Below are 20,798 nucleotides of genomic sequence, written 5' to 3' on the forward strand. Positions count from 1 at the left end.
TGTATGTGTGTGCATATGAGTGCAGGTGCACAGATGTCATGCCACGGACATGGAGGTTAGAAGGTCAGGTGTCAATCCTTACAGTCCACCCTGTCCGAGAGAGGCTCTTGCTTTCCTACCGCACCCGTCTGCCTTGCTTTGCCTGTAAGCTTCTGAAGACTTCCCTGCCTTTGTTGTCCATCTCATCTATGGAGTGCCGGAATTACAGGTGTGAGCTGCCACATCCAGCTCTGACTGGGCTCTAGGGATACGAACTCAGGTTCCTGTCCTTGCACAACCAACGCTTGGATCGCTGAGCCATTGTTCTAACCCATTTTTGGAATTTTCTAGTGAGATCGTGGCCGAATCTCAGTAGCTGAAATCACAAAACAAAAGGCACAAGGAGAGCATTACTGCCTTGTGATGTGCACCCTTGAGTGTGATTCAGATGCATTGTTATTATCTACAGGGAGGGTAAAGCCATGCTTTGGATTTCAGTGGAAGTTAACCGCTTTGAATAGGAGGATTTCTGTTTACTTGTTTTTGCTTGCCGGGGAAGCCTCTCTAAGTTAATTATACTTAAGAGAATAATACTCTCCCAGCCTGGGATAATTAGGCAATCTAATTAACCTTCCAAGAAAAGCAAAACATAGCTTTATAGCGGCTATACCCCCTTCATTAGGTTAGCTTGGCTCATCTTACCTGGCATGTTTGATATTGCTGATTTGCATATCATTTCCCATGGTATCTCGCCCCATAACTTGTCATGAAAGCACATTTTAGAATACGCTGGAGACTGACTTAATGGAATTGGCTACATCACAAGCGGAGATTCTTTCTATGGGCGACGGTCCCGTCTTCGTGTTTGCGGCAAGGCACTTAAAGGTACGATTTAAAGTGGGGCAAAGCTTTTCGAGTAATCATTTTTTAAATAATTAGCTTAGGAATAATTTGGAAACTCTCCCTTGCAGCACTTTAATAATGTAAAGTACGCTCGTTCTAGAATATTTAATGGAACGCGAACCCCTTGGAGATGGTGGGGGAGTTAAGAGATCTTTAAGGACGGCTATTAATTATGGCCCAGAGACTTCTTCCTGTTATTAGGAAGCACAGCCATAAAGCAAGATAATGCTCCATTCAGATTTCACAGTGCCTCTCCTGTTAGGCATCTGAGGAACTACAGCTAGCATAGAACTCATGTGCCGGTGAAAGCAGGCATCTCACACATGGGAGGGGGTGTCTGTACTACAGGTGGCTTCTGTGTATAATTACTTTGTCTCAATGAGCGGGTGTGCAACAGATACTTAGGATCAAATAAACACACCACAGGCCCCACATTCTACAGTACAATCCACTATAATCATGCTCCCCTGCAAGTCTGTCTTCTCCTGTTGTGGTTTACGGCATTAATAGGGGAATTAGTACAGGACTGGGGCCACAGTATGCCACAGTGGGCTCCTGCTTTCTTGTGTCAGGGCTGAAGTCTTTCCTCCCCCCAGAAGCATGCCTTTCCTCCCCGCAAGCCTTTCCCATTCTGTCCTATCCAATTATTCTTTCTCTGAATTCTCTTGGAGATCAGCATTCAAGACACATCCTAAGTATGCGTGGCTGCTCTTGTCTTCCCAGCATGCTCCCTTTATATCCAGGTTTGTGATAGGGGCCAATTTCTCAAAATCTGATGGCAGCACAAATCATGCTTTCTTCCTTTTGTTGGTCCACAGCGGGAGTCCATCCTGCCTAGGGTCAAGATGTTTCTGACCTTGGCCTGCCTGCCTCTCTGCTCTGTCTCAGAGGAACAGGTGACTGTCAGGGCTATTCTTATCCGGGGCTTGCAGTCCTAAGTAGAGCTTGCCTTTGTCTGAAATGCAGCCCTAAGGAGCAGGAGGCTTACCATGGGGGTGCTGCAAGCATCGGCTGTGGTTTCCCAGTCTGTAACACCCTAGGATTTTTTTCTTAACTGTGAAGGGGAAAAAAATAGCAAGGGGCAGATCGCCCTGGTTGACTCTTTCCCAACTGTTGTAGAATAAAAGGTCGGTCAGTTCCCGTTGTGGGCACACGTCTCATATTTGCCTTTGTGAAGGGTGAACGTTCCACGGGGGATTGCTGGGACTTAGGTTATATTTGTACTTCCTTTTCTCTACTTAGTTGCATGCACTAAAGCCACATTATAAACTGATGAGGGATTTGTTATTTGAAAACGTTATAACGAGTTTGCCCACAAGAGCACTGCCTCATCTCATTGCAGACACGTCAGCTGCTTTACATGTGTGAAATGAAGTTGATTGGGCTGAGGCCTGCCCGCCTGCCCGTTTTTTATCTTTGAAACACATTCCTCATCCTAGGAAGCATTAATGTCTGCGATCAGGGGCTTGCTGTAATGTGTATGACACTGTCAGCGTCTCCGATGGCCCTTTGAATGCTCTGTGAGCTGGGATCAGAGTCAGATGTAATAGCCTGCAAGACTGATCCCAAGCAAGTGAAATTGGGTTGAAAATAATTCTCATATGGCTTTGAAGGATGGATGTGCTGAGGCTGGATGCAGATGTTCCTGGGGGAGGGAAGGTTTGGGAATCATTCAGGGAGCTGTGACATCATCCTCCACCGCAAAACCACGTCAGTCATGTGTGGCCTCAATCTGAAAGAATGGCTTGGGACAGAGATGAAAGGCCAAGTGAGGTCTGCAGAAATGGCTCAGTGGGCCAAGTGCTACCCTGCAGGTTGAGGACCCGAGTGTGGATATTCAGAACCTAGATACAATCAGGTGTGTAGTCCCAGCATTCTTGGGGCAAGATAGAAAGTGGGTACTGGAAAAGATCCGGTTAGCCTGCAGCATACATTGGCGAACGAGGGCCTTGTCTCAAACAATGTGGAAGATGAGAACTGACATAGGAGATTTCCCACTGATACACACACACACACACACACACACACACACACACACACAAATTTAAAAATTAAGTAAAATTGCGTATCTATTCATTACCACCAAAAAGTTGTATATGTGTGTGTGTGTGTGTGTGTGTGTGTGTGTGTGTGTGTGTAGGGGGCATAATTTGAAGGCTATCACAGAACTATGGTCTGGGAGAATTGTCTGTATTCTGTCAATCATATTTTAATAAAACGCTGATTGGCCAGGCAGGAAGTATAGGCGGGAAATCCAGACAGGAAGTAGAGGTGATGCAATGAGAACAGGAGAATTCTGGGAAGCAGGAAGGTTCCTCTGCCACTCCTGCGCAGACCACCGAAGAGGCAGGATGTAACCTGCCCAGCTGAGAAAGGTACTGAGCCGTGTGGCTAACGTAGATAAGGATAATGGGGTAACATAAGTTATAAGAGCTAATAAGTAGCCTGACCTAATGGGCCAATCAGCTTTATAACTTATAGAGATCTCTGTGTGATTGATTCTCTGGGACTTGCTGGGCAGGACAGAAACCCCCACAAGCCGGCCCTCATGCTACAGAACTATAATTGTTTATTTTAAAGTCAAACAAGTTCTATCTTACTGGTGTTTGGAAAGGAGAAAGCATACAGGGAGAAAGAAAACTATTTGAGATTGTAGATTAGTGTTTACGTGTCCATCCATTTAGACTGCATGTGTCAAACTCCCGCTGTCCTCCAGGTGCGGGATATCTCACAGGAAGACAACTGTCACACTTTCCCCTGGAGTCCAGAGCCCATTGAGGGAAAGAGGACTTTCTACATTCCACTAGGTGCCTGACTTTAGAGCCCCCACCCCCGGAAGAAGAACAACACAAAGCTAATCATACAGGCCAACATCCAAGATGATTTAGAGTATCTGCTAAAGGCCAAATCAATATCCACTCAAAGAATAAGATGATAAAATGTTATAAAATTAGACACTATGATAAAGGAAAAAAACAGAGGGAAAGTGGGGGAATGGATGCCATTGTCAGTAAGGTTACTCTGCACAGCAGGGGAACTGACTCTAAGATTTCTTTTGCCCATATCCTGCATGTTTATGGAGCATAATCCATTAAATGAAATAACCAGGGCAAAGGTTTATATTGCTGAAGAGCCTTTGATTAACTGGTATGTCTTTTAGAAGATGAAAACTCTTCTTGCAAATGCCTTTATTCTTTTACCTCGCAAGACTGAAAGTCACAAGAGATTGCAACAAATGCACAGATACAGGGTAGGGTATTCCCGGGGGCGTGTGATCATTCGGACAGCTACTGAAGATACCGTTAGAAACATGCATTTATAACTGCAGAAACAGAGCAAGAGGTGAACCCAGGAGATTTGAAATGAATTGAACTCGGGCAGCCCAGCTGTGGAACTAGATGAGGTGTGACTGAATGTTGGACCATGGTCAACTTGTAAGGAAGCAAGCTCACCAATTGGAATATTATCAGTTCTCAGCGCGACCTGCTTACATGCAAATGTGTCGACATTAACCTGAGAGCCTTGTACTGAAGAGCAAAGCAGTCTACAACTTTCCTCAGATGTAATGGGGCATGGATTCTCTCAGGGTGGTGGAGCAATGGCTCACACTTGAAAATCTTGCTTTCTTAAGGAGAAGTAGGGGTGCTATGGTGCCTGACCATTTGGGGAGGCACCCAATCAAAATCCCTACGTATAATTATCAAAAATGTAATATAGTATGTTCACATGTTGGACAAACATGTCTTAATCATTAAGAAACCTGTGCCCAACTCTGTTGTTAATTGAGATGCTTTAAACAACGAAGTTTCAGTTTTGCTTTAAATACAATAAAATTTCAGTTTTGCATATATATATATATATATATGTACACATATATATGTAGGTTTAATTTTCAAGGACAATAATGTTTCATAAGCAAGTGATTTATTTTACAAATTATTTCTCAGTCAACGTATGCAGCTAATGTAACTACTGAATTAATTTGTAAAAACAAAAATACTATTCTGCTGGGATAAATGCTTGAAACCAAAGAGGGGTGAGAAGATGGACACCCCCAGCGTCATAATGGTAAGTCATCATGCATTGTAAGGTAGATGAGACAGGTTAATTGTTTTAGCTTCCCTCTTTCCTGAGCACTCCCGCTTGTCAAATCTTCCTATACTGTATAGCAGTCCTCAAGCGATGTAAGCAACCCAGAGGCACTGAAGATTCATAGGCAGCCCTTTCTCTTTAAATAACCATCATTATTGCTGCTGTTTGTGAATCGTACATGCATATGGGCATGCTTGCCATGGAGAGCATGAGGAGATCAAAGGACAACTTTGCGGAAGTGGGTCTCTCCTTCCCCCTTTATTTGAGTTTCAGGGACTAAAGCAGGCTACCAAGCATTCTGGGCAAACACCTCTGCCTCTGAGCCATTTCACTGGCTCTGCAGGCAGCCCTTTCTTCAAGGGCCTTGAGCAGAAGGTGTGGTAAGGTATGTTTGTATGGTTTAAATGGTGTTAATTAGGTTTGAGTAGTTCTAAAACGGTTATAAGTTTTTGTCTGCAAATATTGACTGTCCAATCCTATGTGGGTAGGAAGGTCACTCTACTCATTAATAAATGTATTTTTGAATATATTTGTAAGCAGGAATCCTTCTAGAGAATAGACTGTAGGCCCTGGAGCCGAGGCACACTGTGCGTTCTGAGAAAGCATTACTTGATTGGGCACTGTGCTAGAGGCAACCTGATGTGCTATAGTTTCTAAGAAAATCGAGAAGAATCAGTGTACCTGGCATGCACTGAATATTCTTTGTGTGTGTGTGTGTGTGTGTGTGTGTGTGTGTGAGAGAGAGAGAGAGAGAGAGAGAGAGAGAAACAGATGGACAGACAGAAACTCCTTTTTTTTTTTTTTTTTTTTTTTTTTTTTTACTTTAAGCTAACTGGGAAATTTCACAGTGACTTCTGGGGCAGGGCATCCACAATGCACTGGGGGTTCTGGTCAGCTTAGACAAAGAAGTGCAGACAGGGTCATCCATACTGGGTCTTAAGGAGCTATGACTGCCCTCAGTGCTTCTAGCTCATACTACTTTAACCAGCTGTTACCTGAGATAGCCAGCAAGGTGGTGATTGGCCCGGCTGCCTTGGACTCAACCTTGGCAGAGATGATGGACACCTGCTGCCGCTTAGCCTTTTTCTGCCCCCCAAACCCGGCCCTCTTTGCTTCCTGCTGAGCCGCTTATTTCCCTTCCATTGCTTCTGTGAACTTCTTCCCCAAAGTTAGGAGAGCCAAGATGAGCCCAAAGGCTGCTATTTTCTCAGTGAGGTCATCACTTGCTTGCTCGGAGACCAGCCAGCTCTGGGTCACCAGTTCTCCATCATCAAAGTGAGCCGCTACTGACTGGAGGATCTCCGTGATGATGGACAGTGGTACTGCTCATCCACGCCTCTCGGATGCTGGTGGAGATCCACATTAGCTGAAAGAGGGTATGAGGTGTGATGCTGACATCCTGCAACTCTGGTGTCTTCTGCTGTGGAGAGCAGCAGTCCAAGATACTTTGTTTCTGTACCCAAGCAAGGGGTGAGACAGTGAGTCCCTTCCCCTACCATGATGTCCTGTACTCTCTGAAGTCAGTCAAAGTTGGCAGTGGGTTAGGGAAAGGGGAGTTTACCAGACCTCCAGCTATTGCTAAGACAAGACCAAACTTGCCAATGGACTCACAACACTTCGGCATCCATGATTCGTTCTACTGAACCCACTCTCTCCTGCTTTCACTCAGACCTGCACATCTGCGTATTCTTGCTCAATTGTCCTGTACAAGAAATAGTCTAGTCCAGAAAAGCAACGAGATGAAACAGGAAAGTGTGGGCTGAGCCTTGGGATGCTTCTCGTGGTGAAGATTCGTACTTAGCTTGTTGGAACCAGATGGAACAAATTTAGGAACCCATTCCTGGGCCAGAGAGGAGAGCGCGCGAAGCCCAAGGACTTGCCGGTGTGATGTACCAAGCTAGTGCAGGTATTTTGGTCTTGTTGGGCTCAGGTGAGAGGCTCAAAGCCTAAGGGTATCATGCAAGAGTGAGATGATGTGTCTTGAACTGTCAGAAGCCATGACACACACTGAGAACATTAGATAGATAGCTGGTAGCTGGAGAGATAGCCAATATGAAAAGCACTTGCCTTGTAAGCCAGAGGCCCTAGATTCAGACAGCCAGTGCCCACATAGAAAGCCAAATGTGGTCGCAAGTGCTTGTAACCCCATGACATGAGGTAGGGAGAGATTTCCCTGAAGGCTTGCTGGATGGCTAGTGTGTAACCTGGCTAAGTTACACACTCGTATTCACACACATGTGTTCACCTAGACACATATATGCACATGTAGCAAATAGAAAAAAGAGGAAGCAGCTTCTTGGGTCTGTTTGGAAAAGCTCCCCCCGCCCCCCCCCCCGCCCCCCGCCCCCGCCCCACACAGGCTTCTTAACTTTTCCATTCGTGACTCCTCTTGGCTCCAGTATTTTGTGTGTGTGACTCTGAGTACAGCCATATACAAAGAGGTATATAAATCAAATGTGCAATGATAATAAATCACAAGGAAATTCAGTGTTAAAACAATTCATATAACTTGTAATTTATTAAAGAAGAAAACAAATTTTCAGATGAGAAAGATGTGTGTACTTATTTATTTTTACAAGAAGAATTAAATCGTGGCCAAATATGTGATACTGCAGGGCAGTATCTTCCACGTTTTTTTCAGAGTTTATTGACTTCTTGGTTTTATAATCACCACTACTGAGAACTCTTTTCCACATAATCTTGTAGTACAAAACAGCAGAGACGCATTTAGGGCCATTTCAGAACTTGCTGGAAATTCTGTTCTAATCCCCATTTCCCCTAGTTTGCTGCCTATTGTTGTGATAAACACCACAAACAAAAGCAACCGAAGGACATTTTGGCTTACCTGTCCAAAGTCACAATCCATTATTTAGGGAAGCAGAGAAAGGTCCTCAAGCAAGTCAGGAACTTAGAGGCAGGAACTGAAGCAGAGCCCCTGGGGTAACGGTGCTTATTGACCTGCTCAGCTTATGGTTTTATTCCACCCAGGATCTTCAGCCTCAGGTCTGGTGCCATCAACAGTGGACTGGCCCCTCCTATGTCAATCATTAATCAAGACGATGTCCAGCAGACGTGCCTACAAGCCAATCTGATACAAGTATCGTTTTCAGCTGAAATTTTTCTTCCCAGATGACACTAGCCTGTGCCAAGCAGACAAAAAAAAAAAAAATCTAGCCAACACACAAGCTAAAATTAATTTCGTGAAGTCTACAATTTAAACAGCAATATTAAGATCAGATTTTCAAACACAATACGTTCCAAAGGTATACTAAATCTGATACTTACAAACTGAGGAAAGAAGATGGCGAGATATTTATTCTTTGCTTTTTCTATATTCTATTACAGTCTATTAAGGGCAGAAAACTTGGTGCTCTGCACTGCACTTTATAACATGCAATAGTCTTGAATATGAACCAGGTTGTCCAGGCAGGGTTTTGTAGCACTGCACAGCATGGTGGCATGCACATTGTAGCTGTACAAGTTGTTTGTTCAGAGCCGATGCTGAGGGACAATTTTGGGCTGCACCCTGGATGATTGATTCTGGAAATACCTCGGACTCATCACACGTTTCCTTTATAGTTAATTTTTGGTCATTGAATGTTTTTATTCAATTCTGAAACTTACATTATTGTTCATTTTCCTATGACCCCCACCATTCAGCTACAAGAATCCATGTATAGTTGCAATCCATATTATTAGAATCTGGGCCCTGGAGAACGCCACACTCCAGTGTTCTGGGGTGCCAGTATGATACATTCCTGCTAGCAAATATGTGGGCACAAGCAAAGGGGACCTTGATTATAAGGCCCAGTGCTTCTCAGCACATTAATCTGAGAATGCACAGTTTATTCGCTCCACAGGCCCCAGGCACGGATGGAATTTTTAAAGACAGCAGAACCTCCTACTAGGTAGCCCTCATATGCCCCACCGAGAGTGACAAATTAACCTCTTAGAATCATTCATTATGAAAATTGAGTAAAGAAATGATAATTAAATCTCCAAGTGATGGCTCGCTGAATCCTGTGGTATTAATACCAGCTGGCCAAGGTCTGCCTAAGGGCTCCCCACTCCCCAGAGGGGAAGCTCCACTGGGCCCCCCACCTGCTCACCTGTTCATCGGAGGTTGTCCTTCAGGAGACACGGAAGGAAGAATGGAACCCTGAGCCCGGTTACTGTCACAACATGGGTGGTTTCAGTATTTCTCTAGTGCTTCGAGGGTTCATTTTCTCTCTTACCTCCCATTCCATATATCTCAAGTGACTGACTGACTTCCCGTGCTTCTGAAAATCTGAAGTGTAACTTACGCAAGTTGAGAACTGTGTAGCTACAGTGGCTTTTAGCTTTAATGCAAAAATAAAAGCAAAAAAAAAAAAAAGTACAGGATGGTAAAATCAATACAAAAGAATCATCCATTTAATCTCCATTTTCTCTGAGATTACACCCCACCTGCACCAAGGACTTTTGTAAAGACGTGAATAGCCTGGCTAGCTATTATTCCATAAATACATACGAGACAGTTCGCTTGAGTAATGCTATGGTCTTTTGTGGGCAGATATGAAGGAGGGAGGAAGGAAGGATAAGCTTTGCTGAGAGGCGAGTCTCACTATTGGGCAATCTGTAGGAACTCCAAAGAGAGAAAGCACATTTCATATTTACCACCTCTCCCCAGAGAACGGTCTCATAAGCCTCTCAAACCTGACATCTCTCTTTCCTAATACATTTAGGGTGGGGGTGTATATTATAATAACACTCTTCTTTTCTTAGAGACTTAGAAGAATAGTCACATATATGTTGAATATATATGAATAGTCATATATATATATATATATATGTTGAATATAACTAGCTATGTGTCACTTAATGATGAGGAAACAAACAGAAAAAAAGTCAGTAGGTGGTCTGTTGTACGAACTCATTGAGTACATTCACAAAAACCTACATGATTTATATAACCTTGCTACAAGCTGGGTGTCTGACACACATATTGTATATTGTGTACAGTATTCACATGGTTTGCACCTATTGCTCCTGGGGTCACAATGTGTATAACAATGTAAGATTATTCAGTGCAAGGGAAAATGATGTGACTGAGAAATGTAGTTGGTTAGATATGGGAGGCTGCTGGGATAGGTTTACTTTAAGAACAAAAAGAGATGAAAAGTTATTTTTTTTTCTGTTCCATAACTAGAAGTACACATTAAAATTTAGCATTCCCTCCAAGTCTCCTGAAAGACACCTTTCACTGAACAGATGGCCGGGAAGGGCAGAGTGGAACTTCCCCTCTGAGGACCTGGGTGCCCTTATTTTGCCCTTGATCAACTGGCATTAATTATTGGGCACCAGGGGAGATGGCAAAGCAGTTGAAGCACAAATGAGAGAACTAGAGAAACTCAGCTCCCCAGAACCAAAGTAATTGATGGATAGGTATCTTAGTTATTGCTCTATTGCTGGGCAGATACTGTGACCATGCCAACTCTTATAAACAAAGACATTTAGTTGAGGTGGCTTGCTTACAGTTTCAGAGGTTCATCAGGATGGGGAGCATGGCAGCATGCAGGCAGATGTGACCCTGGAGCTGAGAGTTCTGCATCTTGACTCCACAGCAAAAGAAGTCAAATGATTGTCACACTGAGTAAAGTTGAAGAAAAGAGACCCCCCCCCAAAGCCCAACCCCACAGTGACACATTTCCTCCAACAAGACCACATCTCCTAATAGTGCCATTCTCTTTGGGGGCCATTTTCTTTCAAACCACCACAGCAACTTAAAACAGAGTTTATTGGGGGCCTACAGTTCCAGAGGATGAATCCATGACCATCATGGCGGGAAGCCTGGGAGCAAGCAGGCAGGCAGGTGAGGTGCTGGAGCAGTTTCTGAGAGTTTACATCTTGAGACACCAACAAGAACAGAGAGAGCTACCTGGGAATAATGTGGGCATTTTAAAACCCAGAATCCTGATTCCAGTGACAACAAGGCTATACCTAATCCTTCCCAAAGAGTTCCATCAATTGGGGACCAAATACTCAAATATGTGAGCCTGTGAGGGCCATTCTCAACTGAGCCACCACATTCTACTTCCTGGTCCCCAATAGCTTGTGGTTATATCATAATGCAAAATTGATTGACTCCAACTTCAAAAACCCCCATAGTCTTTCACAGGCCATAACTGTTTAAAAGTACAAAGTCTCTTCTAAGATGCAAGGCAATCTTTTAATCGTAACCCCATGAAAATCAAAGAGTAAATCACATACTTCCAACATACAGTGCCATAGGGAGCTCAATACCATTCCGAAAGGGAGGAATGTGGGTACAGTGAGAAAATCTTGGACCAAAGCAAGACCAAAACCCAGCAGGATAAACGTCAAATTCTGTAACTCCATGTCTGATCTGAAAGACTTACATCGCACCACCCTTCCTCTTCAGCTGACTGTAACACACTTCTCTCTTCTGGGATGGTTTTATTCCCCTGATGCAGCTCTTTTCAACAAATATCCCACAGCTCTGGTACCTCCGACATCCTGGGGATTCCAACACAATCCTTCACCTTCACAGCTTCACATGTGGCCTCATGGGCCCCCCCATGCATGGCTTCGGTGACTTTCCTTAGCTAGAGAGGCAGATTCCACAACCCCTTTACTCCTGTGCTTTTCACGGCTCTAAAGCTAGAACCATGTGGCTGATGCTGCCAAGTTCCTTGCAGGTTACTTTGGAGGGAACCTGGCCCACTCCTTGAGTTACACTTGCATGAGCTTTTCTTTGTAATTGCTTTCTAGGCACAGGGATTTCCTTAGGTCTTTCCTCTTGCAAAATTTAAGTTAGTGAATGTAGAGAGCTGCGTGATGCCACGCCTTAAAGGTGGCGCTGGTTTCCGCCTTCCACCTTCCCAACGGTGAGTGCTCTCAGCTGTGAACAACTCCATATATGGCTAATGCTAAGGATCTGGCTTGCTTATGCGTTTCTGAATCTATCTGCATTTCTGAATCTATCTGCGTTTCCCACGTGGCTTGCTGGGGTTGCCTACCCAGAGGTTATTTAAGCTGTAGACTGGCTTTGCCCCGGGGCGAGAGGGTGAGAAGATTGTTCAAAGGTCCTGAATAAACTGCAGTTAGAAGAGTCCGGTGTTGCGTCTTCCTTGCTGGCGAGAGGGACGCGACAAGTGTAGTTGCATGGTAGCTCACTTGTGACTGCAAACTCAGGTTGAGACAGGATTCCTGGAGCAAGATGGTTAGGGAGAGACTAGTAGTAATTACAAGTTCTGGGTTTGATGAAGAGACCTTGCCTCAAAGATTAAGGTGGAAGAACAATTGAGGAAGATTCCCTACACCAATCTCAGGCATGTACGCGTGCACGCACACACGCACGCATTTGTATACACATGTTCACTCACATATATGAAAACATGTATGCATATACACTACACATATACATATGGAAAAATGATAGTGTAGTATGAGCATTGAAGTTGATTACCAAACTGACTGACTATGGAATGACCTAGGAGTCAGACAAGCCTCCAGACATGCTTGTGAGGAATTATCTACACTAAATTGGAGTGGGAAATGTCATCTAAAAGGAAGGCACTACCCCTTGGGTTTGAGTCCTAAACTGCATATAAGGGGCGAAGCTAGCTGAGAGCCAGCAGCCAGCACCCCATTCTCCCTGACTGCAGATACAATGTGAACAGTTGCTTCAAGCTCCCTCTGCCTTCCCTTCTCTGCTATGATTCGCTGTATTCTCCAACTTTGATCCAAATTAATCCCTCCTCCTATCCCCCTCTCCCTTCCCTCCCCCTCTTCCTTCCTCTCTTCCTTCCCTCCCTTCCTTCTTCATAAGTTTCTTTTGTTAGGTATTTTATCATGACTGTAGAAAAGTAACTGAGAGATATAGTAGCCACATAAACCACTAACATAGTCACTCATTATCAAGTATTGCTTGCTATCCTCCCATATAGCCCACAGTGCAGTTGTTTACTAATACCGGTGTCCCTACAGACACAGAAACTATGTATAGAGTCTGATGTGTCATACAACAAACGTGATCATAGCTACAAGGTTATTAGGCAAAATGATTTTTTTTTTCAGGCTCACTACAATCTAATGAGACCACTTTTCTGTATGTAGTCTGACATTGATTGACATGTCCTTATATAGAGTATAGCTGTCAGTTTGATGGAATAACTTTAAGAAAGCATGGCAGCAAACAAACAGATGTGTCTTCTAGCTCCTAGAAGCTGGAGTCTAAGACCCATGTCCAGTGCAGCTGTGCCTCTTCTGCATCCGTGACTTTGACAGTGGGTGGTTCCCTTTGCCTTGTTGCTTTCTCTGCTTCTCAGCGTCCTTACAGAGTGAGCAATGCTTATCTTCCCTAAGCTGTTTTCAGATTCAGAAAAATCTTTGTAAGCCAATGAGGACTAACAGAATCCTAGGTTCTTAAATTATATATTCATGCTTAAAACAACTGTCGCAAAGTGGTGTGGGAATAAAAGATGGGCCAGAAGAGAGACATGAATTATTATCTCAAGAAATTCTTAATTTGTGAGAAACGAGCTTCAAGAATTACAAGGGCAGACAGATTTAATCAGGAGTCCCTACAAAAGCAATCAAGATCAAATGAACTGTAATTATGGTAATCAGTTCATGAACTTTCATGTCATGTTCCTAATTTCAAATATTATGAAGTCCTGTATAGTGAATCAATCTGTCATTGCAAAGATAATAAAATTTTCATGTGTGATGGGACCTGGTGAGTTTGAGGGGAAATTTGTCATTCTCTTTTGTCAGAAGTTTCATCAGGGTCACCATTTAAAGATTTTTAATTAAAGTGAATGAATCTTATGAATCTATTTTTTTTTAAAAAAATAATAGATTTAATAGAACAAGTTACAACTCCCCTTTGAATTTCACCATGAAGTCTACTTCCTGCAAGCAGGCTTCCAGCCTCAATTGAATCTGGTACCCTAGTTGTGAAGACTCGGGCTAGGTTGCACTTTTTTCTGAAGCATATCTTGGTCTCTAGATTGCTTTTGATTATTATAATGGGTTGTGTGTCTGAAGAATAGCCTACAACTGCAAGACTCAAGTCAGGGACTGTCATTTGCCTGGTCATCATGTCTCTCCTTAGAGTGAAACCCTCACTCCTCTGCCCTGTAGCCTGTGAGCGTCGTGCAGGTTGACCTTGGCCACTGCTCTCTTTCTTTGCTTCTAAATCCCCATCTTTTTTCCATCCCTGGCTGACTCCACTCGAGGTTTTCTCTGCCTGAAGCACTTCCTCCGATTTTGCCTGGCCATCTTCCACGGGAAATGTCATCCAAATGTCACGGCTCCAGCAAGGCTTTCTCTGATTGAACATTTTAGACTGAGCTTCCCCTCCATGGGCACTCCGAACTGCACTTCCACCTCTGTTTTCCTTGATGGACATGTCACAGTGTGAATCTACTTTTTTTTTTTTAACACATATCGATGCCCAGCAAGTGCATGCATTTGCAACTTATTACCTGTGTTGTCTCCAAGCTGTAAAATTTCTAAATATAGGTTCTGGTTTTTTTTTTTTGTTTGTTTGTTTTGCTTATTTACTTCCATGCCATCCAGGACTAAATGAAGTATAATTCATAGGCAATACTTGATATATGAATGTTACATGATCAGTAGATATTCAAATTTATATTTTAGCTAATTCAACAATCATTTGAGCACATTTTATTTTATAAGAATTGTTCAGGTCAGTGTTTTTTATTTATTGTCTTGCGGTTTGGGATTACATAAAGGAAGGTCTTTGTTTGTTTGTTGTTGTTGAGATGGTGAATTCCCCCTTTTACTTCACAGTCTCTCTTATTTTTGCATATTTATTATAGGCCTTTGACCACTGAAGTAAGAAAGGTCTTCTACTAATGACTTTCCCTTTATGTTTGCTTTTAAGAGCAAACAGCACTCCTTAGAACATAAACCCCATTTAGATGTAGGCAAGAGGCACTGGGCCTATGTGTTCCTCAGTCCCTTGGTTCCTGATAAGGCAGGGGGCTCATATGGCTTTTGATTTCCTAACTGAAATCTGTCCCTTTAAGTTCTTTCTTTAGAGTCAGAAATATGACTCAGTTGTTTAGAGCACTTGCTGGTCCTTCAGACAACCTCAGCTTGATTTCTAACACCCACATTAGTCAGCTCATAAGGTTACCACCTATAACTCCAGCTCCAGGGACTCTGATGACCTCTTCTAGTCTCCTTGGGCAATTGTGTGTGTGTGTGTGTGTGTGTGCGTGTGTGTGTGTCTGTGCGCGTGCGTGCGTGCGTGCGCGCGTGCGTCACCTCCAGAGTCCTTGAGAAGAACCTGCTCCATGTCATTGTTCCTAGAATTTATCATCACATATCTGTGAGAAAAATCAATGAATGAAATAATTTCCTTTGGGACTAGGTAAGTGTTCCAAATGGATTCACTGTGCATGTAGTTCTCACAATGCACAGAGCAGTGCCTTTCATTCATAATGGGTGAAGTGGCTGCTCTTCAGTTGGAGATGTGGTCCTGTCTTGACTCTAGGATGGGTCCTCTCCATAAAGTCTAGAGATTTAAAGACTCTCCCCCTCTGAATCTGCTCTTCTCTGGTGATGGTGCCTTCAGTGAGTCCATTCCTTTGCTGTGTGTACTGTTAACAACTTGTCATTTGACACTCTAGAGACTTCTGAGGTTGGCACTTTCAGGGAGCCTCTCTTGAGAGCCTCTTGCCATGCACGAGTCTCATGTTCCATGGCTGTCTGTCTGTATTTCCATCCTAGCAGTTCTGTAACCATTTTGTCTTTTTTCATTCCCAATAAATTCGATTTCCATTTTATTGGCACCATTTCAAAAAAAAAAAAAGACATACAATTGGTGCACATGACCCTTCTGAAATCTTTCACTGAAGGTTTCTTAAAAGTGACTTGCACTTCTATTTTCACCTTTTAATGCATATAGACAGCCTTGGGAATTGGAGTCGCTGCTCTGTCACTTTAAAGATATAATAGCTTTGTTGAGACATAATTTTCTGTTCTATAGAAAGTGGCCTCACAGAAAGAGAGGTCTGGATTTTTCCCTGGATCCTAAGAGGCAGTTTCTAATTGAAATGTCCTGGGTAAGAAGGTGAGCTTTGCTTTACCTGCTAAGTCCTTGGACCATGCCTGCTCACTGATGTTGATGGGAAAACTCCCACAGGTTCTGACATCCTGGAGCCACACAGTGCATCTCTGCATTTTGCTTCATTCTTCCTTTTCTTTTCTCTTATGACATTTGGGACACGTTCTCACTATACATCTCTGGCTGTGCTGGAACTTGCTGTGTAGACCAGGCTGTCCTTGAATACAGAGATCTGCCTGCCTCTGCCTCTCAAGTACTGGGATTAAAGGCCCAGCAGCATATATTAGTAGATGAGAGTTTCAGTTGCTTAACGATCCACCAACGCTTGTCATTGTCTGCCTTGACAACTTCAGCAGGACTGAAATGGCATCTTTGTGGTTTAGGTTTGGATTTCCTTGGTGCCTAATAATACTAAACATTTCTTCTGGCCGCATGTATGTTATTTTTTGGAGCGATGCCTATGGGTTTTTTTGGCCAATATTTTGTTGGGTACTTGTTTTTCTCTTGTAGAGTTATAAGAACTTTTGATCCATGTATCTGGAGTTAAAGCATTATGAGATGTAGGATGGGTAAACCACATTACGTGAATCATATTTTCACTTTCTTGATATAATCCTTGGAAACACAATTTCTAAGAGTTGATGGAGTCCTATATATGTATATCTAAACATGCATTATTTAAGAGTGAGAATATAGCCTGACAAATGCATTGTGAGGTGATTTCATCAGTATGAAAAAATCATAAGCTGTATGTGTACAACCCGAGCTGGCTCTGAGGCGCTAGCTAATGGAACTTCCAGCTGTGATGTGCACATTCTGCCGACGGCCAGATGTGGTGGTGTGGCACATAGCTGTTATGACGTGGGCTTTCATTGTCACAGCTAAGAACGCACTGCCTGGGGCTAAGCCATAAAAGTTCTCTTATCTTTTTCTACGTTTTCATAATTTCGGGTATGATATAATATCCATTTTGAGGTAGTTTTCCTATATGACATAAAAAGAGGTCCCAAGTCATTCTAGCTTAAATTTTAACTAATTAATTCCAACTGGTGAATACAATTACACATACCTGTGCAATATGCTATGAAATGTGTATACATTGTAGAATGCGTTGGTTCCCATGCTTACGATTTTTTGTGGTATGCACTTTCGATAATTTCAAGGTCGTAATACATCATTATCAGCGATGCTCACTAAGCTGAACATCATACATTTTTGATATCTAGTTGTCTCAGCACCATTTGTTGAAAAGTGTGTTTCCTTCACTAACTCATCCTAGCACACTTTCCAAAAATAATTTTACTGAACATCCAATTCCTGTAGTGTGTTTGTTAATAACAAATAAAGATGAGCATTTGTTTCTATATTGCAAATTTTTTAATACTGATGTATTTGTCAACCTTGTTTTAGCTCTATGCTGAACTGATTACCCTCCCTTAGAAATAGGTTTCTAAGCAGGAATGTGTGAATTCTACATCTTTGTTTCTCTTTTTCAAGACCACGTTACTTATTTTGTTTCTGTGAATTTCCAGAAGGCTTTTAGAAATAACTTGCCAAATTTTGAAAGATGTTTCTGTATGTTCTGAATTGGAAGATCAATTTGATAATTGTTGTTATCTTAGTAATATCAAAAGTTCTGTGGGCTGAGTTTACTCATCAGGAGAATGACTTTCTTGTGTGAGATCATGTTCAATTCGTAGCCTCAGCATCATCCGCAAGCCACAGTAGCTTCCACAAGAATAAAACAAAACAAAACAAAACAAAAAGCATTAGGTTGTCTGATCCTTGTTCATGTAGTTTCACTTTATTTGTTTAATTCTTTTAAAATTTCTTTAAAAATGTTTTTGTGGTTTTTAGAGTATAAATCTTCTCTCATTGAATTTATTCTTTTTTTTTTTCTGAGACAGGGTTTCTCTGTAGCTTTGGAGCCTGTCCTGGAACTAGCTCTTGTAGACCAGGCTGGCCTCGAACTCACAGAGATTCGCCTGCCTCTGCCTCCCGAGTGCTGGGATTAAAGGTGTGTGCTACCACTGTCCAGCATTGAGTTTATTCTTAAGGACTGTTTTGTTCCTGATCATGTCATGAGTAGAATATTTCCCCGAATTTTATTTTAAAGTTATGTGTTGCTTGAATATAGAAATATGACTAATTTTTGTAATTTATTTTTATAACTATAGCGGGATTTAATTGTATATTTTATTGTTTGGAAACCAAAGACTTTTGAGGAAAGCGGGCTGTATTTCATTTTGTATTATGCACGCAGTGACAGGGATATAATTAGGAACAGAAAAATGGTAACTATTGAGTAAACGAATATTTATTGGGTTACTGGTACACTCAAGTGTGTATGGGGATTGCGAAGGAGAATAAATGCATACTTTCTCTATTTAGTGCACTATAACTTTCTTGCAGTAATATTTTGCTAAGGATGAATACTTGAAAGCAAATGACAAAGTCTACTTGCCTCTTCTTTATGACACATTTCCCATAATGCCAAGCTTCCTGTCCTGGTTTCTATTGGTTATACCTCTCCTAGGCATCTGTCTCAGCTAGGGGTTCGGTGGATGTGATAAAATACCATGATCGAAAGCAACCTGGGGAGGAAAGGGTTTATTTCAGCTTACAGTTCCACATCCCAGTTCATCACTGTGGCAGTTGATGCAGAAACTCAAAGGCGGCAGGAGCTGATGCAGAGTCCCTGAAAGAGGGCATCTCATTAGCTCGCTCGTCATCATTCCTTCAGCTTGCTCTCTTACGGCATCCAAGACCCCCATGCGAGGGGTGGCACCCTGGGCTGGGCTCTCTCGCATCAATCACTGTTTAAGAGAGTGCGCCACAGGCTTCCCCACAGACCAATCTGGCAAGGGTAATTTCTCAAATGCCCTCTTCTGAACGACTCCAGCGTGTGTCAGATTGTCACAAAACGAGCTAGCGTATTATCTTACAATTTGATCCAGCTTAGGTTTCCTGGGATTCGCTGTGGATTTTCATCAAAACTGCTCTCTTGATGGAGTCTTGGTATAGTTTATGTTAAAAACAGAAAGACCTATGACCGACAGTGCTTAACCCAAAAATTTGAGAGTGAAATAGCCCTGCCATGACTCCTCTATTTGACTCTACAACTGTCAGAAGGATGGACGTCACCAGTAGCTGTATGTCTTCCAAGGATGCATTTATCTTTTAGGGAGGTTGCCTATCGCTTTTGGAGCTGTGAGATATTAAACACTGTTTGTGATTTGTAAATATGACTTATATTAGCTTAATACCTGCAGACCTGCCTTCTATATACCTAGAAGTTCATCGTCTGTTTGGAGTGATTGCAGCGGTGAATACGCTTACCGTCTTTTGTTATGTTGAAAAGCCACAAGTAACAGAAGATTTCTCCGTAACTGTGCAATTTTTAAAAAAAGAAAATGCTTGTAGATATATGCATGGCAGATGTTTCTGGCCAGACAGTTGATTAATTCGTTCTATTTAGATAAAAATCTTAATACCTTTCAGCAAAAATGAATTAGCATTTGAAGAAAAACTTGAAAGGGAAATTATCTTCATTAACTTTTTTAAGCAAAAGGCAGATCATTGGCTTGATTAGATCTTTCATACAGTCTAAAATTATTAGTACTAATTTAAATGTTCTCCCCTCGTCGGTGTATCAATGCTCTAAGCCCAATTGCGGCATAATTTTAAATAGGAAATAAAGAAACCGCATTAACCCCGTCAGACAGCGCCTTATGTTAGGAGGCACTGAGCAATGCCATTGAGAGCTTGTAAAGGCAAGCAGCGCCCGAGAGTTACAATAGTGAGAGCACACACAATGCAAGTGCAAAAATGCACAGCGAAATGAAGGCGTCTCGAGGAGGTGGGCATATCCTGAAGGACCCTCAAGGCCTTTGGAAAGTCATCTCAGAGAGGCAGCCAGGATGGATGCAAACACACTTCACATTTGAAACCTCGCTACTTGTGCATACTCCAGAGAAATCCCATGGTGGTAGCTGTCTCAGTCTCAAAAACATAGACTAGATGGCACTCTGGGTCATCGTTAGCTTGAAGTGTCCGCTTCTAGCGGTGTCCCAGCCAAATAGATTTAAATATTATTCTCCTTGGTCCAATTCTATAAAACTTGGACTTTCCTCAAGTCTCTGTGTTTGCGAAGCACTTCTGAGTTTCCCCTGGCATTTGTTTATATTTCAGGTTATTCAGCAGTCGCAACTTCCCATCTAATATTTTATCCTTGTAATAAGGGGAGGGGCTTGTGAGTCTGAGAATGACAGTGTTTCTGTCCACCTACCACGGTTAGATACCGTGTCCTGCAATGGTGCACTCGGTGAAAGCCTGGTCCCCAGGGTAATATTATTTTGAGGTGGTTGAAGGTTTAAGAGGTAGGCCTTAGTGGCTTGTTCTTACATCATGGGATGAGAGGGTGTCTCTTCAATGATGATGGGGTGAACCTCATTTTTCTCTCTTTCCTTGATTTGGTTTGAAGGAGACAAGTCTTCAATGCGTTCATGTACTTGAATGTTCGATTCTGGTTTGAAGTGGGGGAGGTTATGACATCTTTAGGTAGTGGGGCCTTGCTGGAGGAAGTACATCACTGGGAGTGGGCTTTGAGAGTTTATGTTTCCTTTCCCTGCCTGTTCTCTCTGCTTCCTGTGTGTAGATAAAATGTGACTGGCTAGCTTCCCCCTGCTATGTCCTGTCTCCCCTACCATGGTGAAATCTATTC

At 42.6% G+C, this 20,798-nt stretch overlaps 1 pseudogene; it reads right to left on the reverse strand.

Annotated features, from left to right (window-relative positions):
- Nucleotides 1–5,816: 5,816 nt before the first annotated feature.
- Nucleotides 5,817–6,598, reverse strand: LOC148117979 (prohibitin 1 pseudogene; annotated as a pseudogene).
- Between the last annotated feature and the right edge of the window lie 14,200 nt (nucleotides 6,599–20,798).

The sequence above is a fragment of the Myodes glareolus genome, chromosome 24, assembly GCF_982192425.1.
Source record: "Myodes glareolus chromosome 24, mMyoGla1.1, whole genome shotgun sequence".
Classification (NCBI taxonomy): Eukaryota; Metazoa; Chordata; class Mammalia; order Rodentia; family Cricetidae; genus Myodes; species Myodes glareolus.